The following is an 11,914-nucleotide window of genomic DNA, read 5'->3' as shown; positions in this document are numbered from 1 at the left end:
TATATATTTTATTTATTTTTTTTTTTTCTTTTACATATTTGTACAAACTGTCACCAAGTTGTGACAGCATGTTAATGAGACAGATCATCTGTGAAAATATTGAGCTATAAATTACAACATACAAACCAAAACAGAGTGCAATATGTAACTGAAAGTAACAACTATAATAAGACCAGTTGGAGGAACAGACATCTTGTTTAGCGTCAACAGTGAAGCATCTAGATATGATGCATGAGGGAAGATTCTTCTTCACTATCCTGGCCAACAATAATCACAAAACACAAATAAAGGTAGGGATCAAATTGACCAATAATCCAGGTACAATACAATACAAAAACATTCTCTAATATCTCAAGGGAAACACGAAGAAACATGATTTAGCTTTATGTTCAAACAGATTTGCAAAACAGCAAATCAGCAGAAGAAAAGCTGTGAAACACAAACACGTTAAGCACTAATTAAGCAGTGGAGATGTATCTGTTGAAAACCTGTAATTTTCCACTCTTTACAAATGGAAAGGGCTGGACTCATTACAGTCGTTTCTCAGATAAGCTTCAGGCTGCTTGTAAGAATGAATTTTAGCATTCATTTAATTCCATTTCATAGAATGCATACATTATGAATTGTACAGAATATTTATAGCAACCTTCCAATTACATTCCTTCTTCTCCAGGCTGATATTGTATTTGAGCTGTTACAGACTTCTCACTGAAGACTAAAGAGATATACGAGACTGACGGTAGGTATGCAAGTTTCCGTCGTTAGCTGACAACAATAAAGTTGTGCAGACAACACTGCCAAAATAATTGTGAATTATTATTTTGATCTTATATATTTTGCAATATGATTAAAGCACAAAATAGTAGGTGCCTGCAGTTATCATGTTAGCAACTTGAAACACTTTGAATTTCTTGAATGTTTAAGTAAGGCTTCAAAAACACTCATACACAGGACATGTCTTAAAATAACCATCCCCAAGACACCATGGGTAATATGATATAAAATTGATATATTATAGGCAGTCAATTTCAACTGAGCATGGTAAGTCAAAGTAATTTTCATCTTTTCTTGTTAGCTGTGTTTACGGTAGTCATTTTACCAAGACCTGCATGGTTCCTTGAATCTGTTGGCATTTCTCAATACTTGTCTTTATAATTTTTATGATTTTGCAATTCAGGACTTCTGACTTGGTCTGGTAGATGAATAATACATTTGTGTGACACTGTTCAAATAAGAGAACCTAACAGAATGGTCTGTTTGGCAGAAACTGAGCAGTGATTACATGACTTGATGGCTGGCAGTGTGGTTGAGAAATCAGTTTACCACAAACCTGCTGCTAACTAAGTGGTTAATAACTTAAGGTTAAGAACGCTGCCTTATTTAGATCTTCAGAAGGATGCAGTTACACCAATGACAATGACTTGGTTCATTTATTTATTTATTGATGATGACATTGGGTGGGGGTTATTGGAACTTCTGTACTTACTGGGTAGAAGCTTAAACTATGAAAGTCAAAATTATAATTAGCAATTACCTCTGGTCCAGCACTTAATCGGTTTGAATCTTTTTCAAGAACCACGGTGCTGGTTTTGTTGGACCCCAAAGCAGCCTTTGACACTGTTGACCATGACATATTACTGAAACGACTGGAGAGTTGGGCAGGCCCTTCTGGTCGAGTATTTCCATCCATTCATCCATTTTCTTACACCTTGTCCCTTAGTGGGGTTGGGAGGGTTACTGATGCAGGGAGGGCAACACAGAGACACACAGGACAAACACCCATGCGCACACACACACTCACACCTAGGGATAATTTAGACGTACCAAACCCCCCAGTTTCATATGCGCATTCACCGAACTCTTCGCCGAACTCTTTGCCGAACCCCTGAGTCCGACTCATCAAACCCCTGGGGTTCGATCAAACCCAGGTTAAGAATCACTGATTTAGACAGACCAATTACCCTGACAGTCATGTTTTTGGACTGTGGTAGGAAACCGGAGTACCCGGAGAAAACCCACGCATGCACAGGGAGAACATGCAAACTCCATACAGAAAGACGAGGGCCGGGAATTGAACCCAGAACCTTCTTGCTGCACCAACTGCGCCACTGTGCAGCCCTGGTCAAGTATTTAATTTTTTCAAATCTTACATAAAGAACAGGAATGTCTTTGTTTCAGTAGGTAACTTCTCATCAAAGCAGTCAAAAGTCACATACGGAGTCCTGGAATGATGTAAGAATGACTTTACATTATTCCAGTGCTTGGATGTGCCTTAACTTTCTCCAGCTGAATGGAAAGAAAACCAAAGTAATTACCGTTGGTCCAAAGGAGGAACGATCTAGAGTCAGCACACAGCTTCAGTTATTACAGCTAGAAACCAGCGACCAGGACCGAAAACTTAGTGTAAAAATGGACTCAAACCTGAACCTTCAGAGACACATAAAGACGGTTACATAGGTCTTCAATCACATGAAGAACATTTCCAGGACTAGAGGACTAAGGTCTCAGTGAGATCTAGAGGAACTCATCCATACGTTTATCTTTAGTCACACTAATTACTGCAGCAGTGTCTTCTCAGGTCTGCCTAAAACATCAATCCTCCAGCTGCAGCTGATCCAGAACGCTGCTGCTGCTGTTCTGACTAAAACCAGAAAGATAGAGCACATCACCCTAGTTCTAAAGTCAATACACTCTCTCTCTGTAGCTCAGAGAATAGACTGTTGCTAGTTTATAAATCACTGAATGTCTTAGCACTGCAATACATGAAATATCTGCTGTTATCAACTTCCAGACCTCTCAGGTCTTCTGGTTCTGGTCTGCTCTGCATCCCCATTCAGCTTCTGTGCACCAGAAATCTGAAACAAACTTCCAGAAAACTGCAAAACAGCTGAAACACTGAGTTCCTTTAAAGCAAAATTAAGAACCCAGCTGTTGGAGCTTCCTGGAACTGGAGCATTAATCAGTATACCTGATGTATGTTTGCTTCATGATTGTGATGATGGCATTTGACAAAATATAATGTTTATTGCTTATTTCAAAACTGGTCACTGTATTATGTTTTTATGGTGCAAGTCATTTTGAACTGCCTTGTTGTTTAAATATGCTAATGGACAAATAAACTTGACTTGACCTTTGGCAGAGTTGTAAATGTGATGATGTGGTGTTAATGTCTTTGACAAGCAGCAGAGCAACACAAACTCCAGATCTTGCACGTTTACTGTGTATCTTCTGTGGCTGACAGAAAATGATTAAATAGAAAATGAATTACATTAAATGAAGTCCATAAATCATGTTGTTACTTTGTCAGTGATTTACAAAAGCAACACGCCAACAATCAATTGCTTAATTATCTGAAAATGACCTGGTTAATAATGCTTTCCCACAGTTTATCAGTTGACCTGTTACTAAGATGTTGCTCACAATATATCTAATAATTAAACTGCTCAAGCTGCTTTGCATCACTCAGCACCTTCACCATGACAAAAACCCTACAAAATAACATTTATTGACCTAAATGTGTTTTTGTTTTTTTTATTTTTTTTTACAATAACATGAATTCATGCAGTTTGCCATTTACAGTTGGCCTCACAATAAATCTTAATTCTTAGACTGAAGGCAACTGAAAATCAAATTATTTTTTATAAGCACCTCTACATCATCTACTGCTGCTGCTGAATTTTGAAATGGATTGAATAGATTTATTGTACCTTGAAATGACATTTGATGTGAATTGGGGCTATGTAAACTGAACTGAATTGAAATACTTAAGCATTTCAGATTATGTGCTGGATGACTGAGAATCTATATCAGTAAACCCAAACAATATTTTTCATAGAAATAAATGTATTGAAATCGGTGTGAATTAAAGGCTGTCTACAAAACAGTTATTTCTGCTTCTTCTTCCACAGTGTGACTCATCTCTGCTGCTGTGGCTTCTTATTGTGAGAGACTTTTCAAGTATCTGTTATCTGTAATTTGGGTTTTAAACTGCACAGCTTCCTATTTATTTATTTTTCTTGTTTCTTTAATCTAACAGCTATTGATTTTACTTAAGTAATTTCTCTTCAGCTGTCCAAAATGGCAACAAACAAGGAAAGCTACCTTTCATGGGCCAAAATAACCATGACCTTTGTCCTGGAAATATTGAGTTTGATCATTTTGCCTTGTTATAGGAGTCAAATAAGTCGATCCCAATTTAAATGAATGTCAAAGTTAATTTTTCAGAACCAATCATGACTCTTCTGTCATCAAGGTGATTTTAGCCAAGGCTTCCCTGTTCTTCTGGACAGCTTGATTGTTAGCCACAACAAAATAAACTTAATCCTAGAGTGTGCCATTATCTATGCTTGTTTTTTCTGCTCCTTTTGCACTTTTATTTATATATTTTTTTACCTTTTCTAGAAATTAAAGGTAGCTAGATGTAGGAAGTATGGGACTACTAGTACCTACTTTTTAATATTTTGTGTAATAAAATGAGAGAAAAACAAATACAAAGTAACATTCACATGCTGTTATAGACTGCATGAATGTGTCTGAACAACTTCATAAAATCATATATAACTGTACTGTCAATAAATGACAGATATGACTATCATAACTGTCAATACAGTTTTTTTTAAAAAACTCTGTTAACATATTGTTAACAAAGTTAACAATATGTGCACCTTATATATTAGATAAGTGTTTCCCAATCCTGGTCTTCAGGGCACACTGCCCTGTATGTTTTAGATGTTTGCTTGTTTCAGCCCAGGTGATTTCAATTGGCTGCTGAACTGCAATCAGCTGAATCAGGTGTATTGAAACAAGGTAACATCTAAAACGGTCAGGGCAGTGGACCTTGACGGCCAGGGTTGGGAACCACTGCATTAGATGATTTATTGTGGAAAACCTTTAAATGTTAATAACCACCAACCTGTTCATGGTGAATTCTGTCTGTTGGCAAATGATCGCTGGAGATAGGCACCAGCCCACCAAAAACATAGGGGATCAAACACAATGTGCAACAGTCTGGAGAAAACTTTTTTAAAAATCCTGTTGCCTGGGGGTCACCAAGACAGTTTCACACAGTTTTCACTCCTGAGATGCTCTCCTTATCTCAAATACGGGAGAAAAGATTTTGTACCACCACCAGACTTCTCATTTCACATGTTTTCCATCTTAATGGGATTGCTCTAGAAATAGTCTCAGACCGTGGTCATTGGAGCACAGTCTGAATTCTCATCTAGGTTTGCTAGTGACAGAAGTAGGACAGTTTGTCCTGTAACTATTGGGTAGATGGTTGTGTCCTTGGCCAAGACACTTCACCCCCCTTCCCTGCTGGTGGTGGTCAGTAGGATGGATGGCAGCTTCGCTTTTGTCAGACTGCTATGGCTACAATCCTGAAGCTTGCTATGCGTGTCAAAAGGAACGAGTGATTTCACTGCAAAGTGTCTTTGAGTGTCCAGAAAAGTGCTTTATAAACTCTGATGTCATTTCATTTAATAGTTTTCACCTTCATTCTAACATGCAGAGTGAGAAGATTCAGGAGGTAGAGGATTCATCCACCTGTGAAAGATAAAAGTTGTAATGTGAGCACAGTTCTACTACCAGTTTTTAAGGTTAAGCTCCATTGTATAGTTATAGTTCAGCTCATTATATAGTATTTCTAGTGCTGTAAAATAATTGTATTTTCATTACATCATTGCTATAAGATCATTCTCTAAAACATCTAGCAAAATGAGAGTGCTCTGTAGAAAACAGAGCAATAGTTGACTACTTCAGTAGTTGGTGTATTTTAATAATTTAGATAAAGTTAGCATGAATTCTCCTTAGAATTTAAAAATGAGCCCTAAAGCATGCTTAAATGATACTGTCCTTTATTAGATCAACTTGTTTTCTCTGTGTGAACACTGCCAATCACATCCCAGCCACATGCACATCTTCCAATCCCAGTCAGGCATAAGCCGGTGTGATCCCGCCCCTCAGGGGGGTCATATGCCCACAGGAAAAAAAAAAAATTAAACTGCCCGTTTATTAATTTGTTTTTTAATTGAATTTCTCCTGCTATTTCTTTGCTTAGTTAATCCCTGCGCTGGCCTCTAGGCAGATGATTGGCGTGTAATTACCGGCTGTTGCCGTGTGCGCTTCCTTGTGCTTCTCTTCTCTGAAGGCTAAGGCAGTAAAATCTTTGGCCCATCTCTCCTCTCCATATCGGCCCCATGGCTCTTTCTGCCATCCCACAACTTCTGCCATCCTTGAATCTAACCAACATCTAAAGAAACATCAGTCACATTTTTTTAAAATGGAAAATGAATTTTTTTTATAGGATTAAAAGAAAAAGAAAGATAAGATATATATTTTTTTTATTTTATAATCTTTTTATTGTGCTTACTGTCTTGAAATTGGCATCAGAGCAGCAGCTGAGTTCAACTCCTCTTTTCTTTGACAACACATGTTAATAAAACAGCCAGCAGATAACAGTAATTACCTCTTAGTGGCTTCTGCTCCTCACTAGGGAACGTACGGCGAGACTGAGGTCTGCCTCTCCATGAGTCTGTACATCCAAAAGATTAATTTGGTTTTTAATTAGAGCACACCCTGAGTGATGCACCAAATGTGCTCTTCCCTCCGTCTCCCCATCCCGTTCCTTCTTTCTTCTCTGTCATATTAGCATAAGTAATTAGAGACTCCTGTTTGCATGCGTGGTCCCGCAGTTTAAATTGAACATGTTGATCTCTTTTGATTCTTCCATAGTTTGAGGCTGCCTGACATGTACAATTAAGATAACATAGTAGAGGGTATGGGGGGGGTAGTGGGGTGGTGAGTGTGGTGGAGAGGGGTGGAAAACCTCCAGCAGCCACTCCAAAAGTGTTATCTCTCATTATGTTGAACACTCTCCAAAGCTCTGCAGAGATTTAAGAGGTAGAGTGGAGCTAATGCATGCTAAAGCAGAAGGGCTGGCTGCAGCACTTCAGCATCAATGTCCCGCTGATGGTCGGCTCCAGGCCTTTGATTGACTTTGATTTTTTTTTAAAAACTGAAAAATGAAGCATCTGTAAGATTATTTATCTGAATAAAGAGGAAGTGAACAGACAGCAGCTTTAGAAGTGCTTGAGTTGTTGCATAACTTTTTATAGCAATTGAATTTGTTCAGATACAGTAGATCAGCCTAATGGGCAAAAAGCATTACAAATGTTGTCCATTAGGGTTTGGTGAATTTCTTATTTTATTTATTCTTTCATAACCTTTATTTACACGTCAGTCTCATTGAGACATTAGGTCTTAATTAAAGACCTAGTATCTTGTTTAAACCATTATACAATATAAAATACAGTTTGATGCCAACTAACATTATCTAGTAATAAAGTACATAATACATCAGGAGTGACTAAGATGGGATATGTGTGTAAGAGGAACAGTTTTAAAGATCTCATTGCTACTGTTACACCTGAATTTCCTCACTCTAGGATAATAAGGAATATTTCCATTATATTCTGAAGACTGTAAAATATCAGTCAGGAGGAGGTAATGAAGCACGTCTGGCATTATCAGCCGGTCACAAGATTCAGTCAATTCTTACAAATCCTTTGCATCTTATTTGTCACTCTGTTTTGTTTTTTTCTAATAAATATCCAAAGTACTGCCACATAAACAATAAAATAGAGGCTTCTTTATGTTGGAACCTTCAGATAAATTTGAGGTTTATTTAAATGCATTTATTCAAATCTGAACTTGGACAGTGTGTTAGGATCTGGGGTTGTTTGAGTTTGGTTTTTGGTGTTGTCATTTTTTGTGCTCCTTTGTTTTTTTTTTGTTTTTTGGGGGGTGGGGGGGGTTGTCATTTTGCCTTGTTTAATTTCCACTTCTGTTCTTCCTTAGTGATTCTAGTTTATTTCTTGTTACTAGTTATTCTTTGTCACTCCAGTTTAATTACGTTTCTTTACTCTGGTTATTCTTTAGTGTACGATTTATTTCCTGTTTCCCTGTGTATTCTCCCTCGCCCCCTGTGCCACTTTCTCCCTCTCTCTCCCCAGTCCTGCTCCCTCCACTCATACCCTCAACCTGTTAGTTCATCATCAACCCAGGTCTTTTGTTCAGCGTTCAACATCTAGTATTTAAGCACTTCGTTCTTCCTCCCTACTCACTGGATCCTCCCGTCTTCCTCGTTTCCCCTTGTGTTCTCTTGCTGGTTTCCTTCTTGTGTATTTTTGTTTTTTGTTCCAACTCCCTGTTTTGCCATCCATTTTTGTAAGTTTTTGTTCTTATATGTACATTAAATTCATCATCATCTACTCAACGCCTCCATCATCTGCATTTGGGTCCACCTACAAATACATCATAACAATAGGTTTATTTTTATAAATGTTCTGACCCTTAGGCTCGTATTCCAGAAATAGTGGGTTCAATTGCAGCTTTCCCCTGCCACATGTCAACATACCTCAGTGCTAAATGTTATCTACATGCCGCATATTAGAGTATGAATGGTGAGGCTTTAGAGTAAAGTGGTCAGTGTGATATGAAAACGGCTGGAAAAATGAATTCTGTTTATCACTTGGAGAGTCCAGACAATGTACAAATCATCCAAAAATAGGCTGGTTTTTGCCGACCACATATTATAAAACAGCTGAATAAATAACAACACCTCAGCAGTTTGAGACTGCAGTAGTAAGCCAGTAGAAAAGAAAAACCTTCTAAATCTTTTGCTAACCTGTTCAGACCAAACTCTAATGTTCCATTTGAATTAAACTTGTTCCCCATTAGTTTTTTTTAGAAGCAACACAACATCAGCGCTTTATTTAGTGAAAGCGCCAGCCGAATGTGTTTGTGTGCGTGTATGCATGTGTGTGTGTGTGTGTGTGTGCCCCACCTTTGCTGATTGCTGCTGATCGATTGAGGGCGGTGAGAGAAAGGACGGGACGGGTGGTGTATTGAGGCTCAGCCTTTTGTGAGCTTAGCAGCGGTAGGCGTTCGGCATAAAAGTGAAAAAGGGGGAGAGGGGCCATTAAACAGCGACCAGAGGAGTGTCTACATGTAATGGCTATTGAACAGGCTCGCTCAGAACGAGAGGTAATCAAAGACGAGTGCAATTACACACTCCTCCGTGCTTTTCCAAAGCCAGGCCATTGTGCTCCGAGCTCTCCATATGTAATGACACAGGTAAAGAATCAAGTGGAGCTGAGGGCAAAAAGTGGTCAAGCAGGGATGTAATTATGCACCAATTACAGGATGGTGCTTGCAGTTTAACCTCACAACAACAATGAATGCAAGGAAAAATAAAAACGTTAAATAAAAATGAAATCAGAAGGAAGCTAAATGTGATGTTGAAAGATGATAAAAAAGAATTCCATCATTGTCAGTCTTTGAGTTATTATTACTAATGCACATGCTCACATTCGACTGAAGCAGTCTTGATAATGACAAGGCCAAGAAATAAAAACAATTTCACCTCCTCACAAATCCCAGGGCAACGTTCGGAAAGAGTAAACATGTTGGATTAAAGTTTGGCTTCGTAACTGTCTAGAAGAGATGATGAAAAAGTTTTTCCATCACTTGAAAGTTTCTGTAATTGATCACCCTGCAATCAGTAACTTTTAGCACTTCAGTCACAGCAGGGAGTCAAGGGGCAGCTCATGTTTTCCTAACAGACTTTACACAGTGTACAAAGTAAGAAGGACACCACCTCAGAACCAACCAGCTCACACAAGTCAGAAAATGTTTTAGAATGTCAATCAATTAAAATTGATTCAAATAAAAGTCATAAAATCAACACACAGTCAATAATTGAGAAACAAACATTACATTTTGTCCAGTGCCATCATCAAAATCATCATTGCACATCAAATATGTTGGTCAATGTTCCATTTATTATTGTTCTAAAGCAACTCTAACCAGGTGATTTTTTAGTCTTGATTTTAGTCAGTGTTTCAGCTGTTTTGCAGTTTTCTGGACATTTCTTTCAGATTTATGGTGCAAAGAAGCTGAATGCAGACCGACCTGGTAGTTGATGAGAAAAATAGATCCCATTATTTTTTCATTATGGTTTGTTTCCTTCTTCACAGCAGGGACAATGGTTCCTGCTCTGACTACTGGGGTCAGTAACTGGCTCTGTGGGCCCAAAACCCTCAATATTCGCACTGAACTATTATGTGTTGCTCACACCATTTGCTATAATTTTGATCTGGATTCACAAAGTGCTAAGCTAAATTGTGAGAAAATAAATTATTTCTTAACATGGGACTGCAATAAATGAGAAATATATTCTAAGGCTTTTCACTCATCCTTACCAGGTGTACCAATAATGATAATAAATGATAATGATCAGAATCATGTGCTCAAACAAATATGTTGCTTCTTATTGCAAACTAAATAAAGAAAATACCAAACTAAATAAATGATTTTTAAAACCTGGATCTTGATACAAAGAAGCTGAGTGATGATTTGCTCACATTCAGTTTTTTTCTTCATCAACAGAACGACGGTGACTACAGAGACCCATTAGGCTGGAAAAACTAAAGACACGCAGAAACCCAGTCACAGAAAAGATTTCCCACAGATCTGTTCTGTAAATTCACAACACTGACACCCAAGATGGCCAGAACTGAGTTAAAAATTGCATGTTCTAAATTGAGGTTAGTTTTATTGTTTACAAGGATGTACACACTCTGAAAAGTGGAAAGTGAACCTCTGGACAAAAGTGATGTAAAATTTGAAAGATTAAAGGATCATTTGTTCTGCATCTCAACTAATCAGAAAGTACAAGATCAATGTTAACAAACCCATACAGAATTTGCAGTGCGGGTAACTGTTGTGTAATACTCTGAAAAAGTCACAACTCTCTTGACAGCATGATAAAGCTCCTCTACAGTCTGCAGCGGTAATCCTTTCCATAAAGAGTTAGGAGTGGGCAACAAGAGAAGAACAGAGTAGTCTTAGGCATTTAGAAAAAGGGCATTTTCTTCAACTAGTGTGTTACGGCAATGGCGAGCTTTCTTATCACAGAATGTCAGAGGGAGCGCGAGGAGCTCAGCTAATCCAAAACAGCTCTTCTTAGCTAATCTCAAATGAGATGGAAATCCAGACGATTCACTGGGCCAAAAAACATGCTGCCTCCGTCATGTAAGCGCTCGCCTTCAGGGGGTGGGAGCTCAAGTCATTTGCAAATATACCAAATATACTAAGCAGCGGGCTGCACAGTGGCGCAGTTGGTAGAGCTGTTGGCGTGCAGCAAGAAGGTTCTGGGTTCGATTCCCGGCCCCGGTCTTTCTGCACGGAGTTTGCATGTTCTCCCTGTGCATGGTGGGTTTTCTCCGTGTACTCTGGTTTCCTCCCACAGTCAAAAACATGACTGTCAGGTTAATTGACCTCTCCAAATTGTCCCTAGGTGTGAGTGTGTGTGTGTGTGTGTGTGTGTGCATGGTTGTTTGTCCTGTGTGTCTCTGTGTTGCCCTTCGACAGACTGGCGACCTGTCCAGGGTGACCCCGCCTCTCGCCCAGAACGTTAGCTGGAGAGGCACCAGCAACCCTCCCGACCCCACTAAGGGACAAGGGTGCAAGAAAATGGATGGATGAATGGATACTAAGCAGCAAGGAAATAAAACAAAAACATAAAATATATACTGAAATAAGTTAACAGCTGTAAGGCAGTAAGATATAGTGGGAGTTACTACAATCAACTTCTATTGTAGAATTTTTGATGAAGATATTTTCTCCAAGCGTTTTTGTTTTTAGGAGAAACTATTGTTGTGCATTCAGACTGTCAATGGACTGAACACAATTAAACTTTAACCTGTGATGAGTGCATGGGGCATTGCTAACCCTCTTTGAAAGCCATTGAAATTTGAGTGTGTAAAATGAATTCAAAATGTCAGGAAGCCAAAGCATTCTGGTCTTCACCTGTTTGTTGGTTACCAAAAAACTACTGGTAACCAACAAACAG

The sequence above is a fragment of the Poecilia reticulata genome, linkage group LG6, assembly GCF_000633615.1.
Source record: "Poecilia reticulata strain Guanapo linkage group LG6, Guppy_female_1.0+MT, whole genome shotgun sequence".
NCBI classification, from domain to species: domain Eukaryota; kingdom Metazoa; phylum Chordata; class Actinopteri; order Cyprinodontiformes; family Poeciliidae; genus Poecilia; species Poecilia reticulata.
This window is presented reverse-complemented; position numbering follows the sequence as displayed.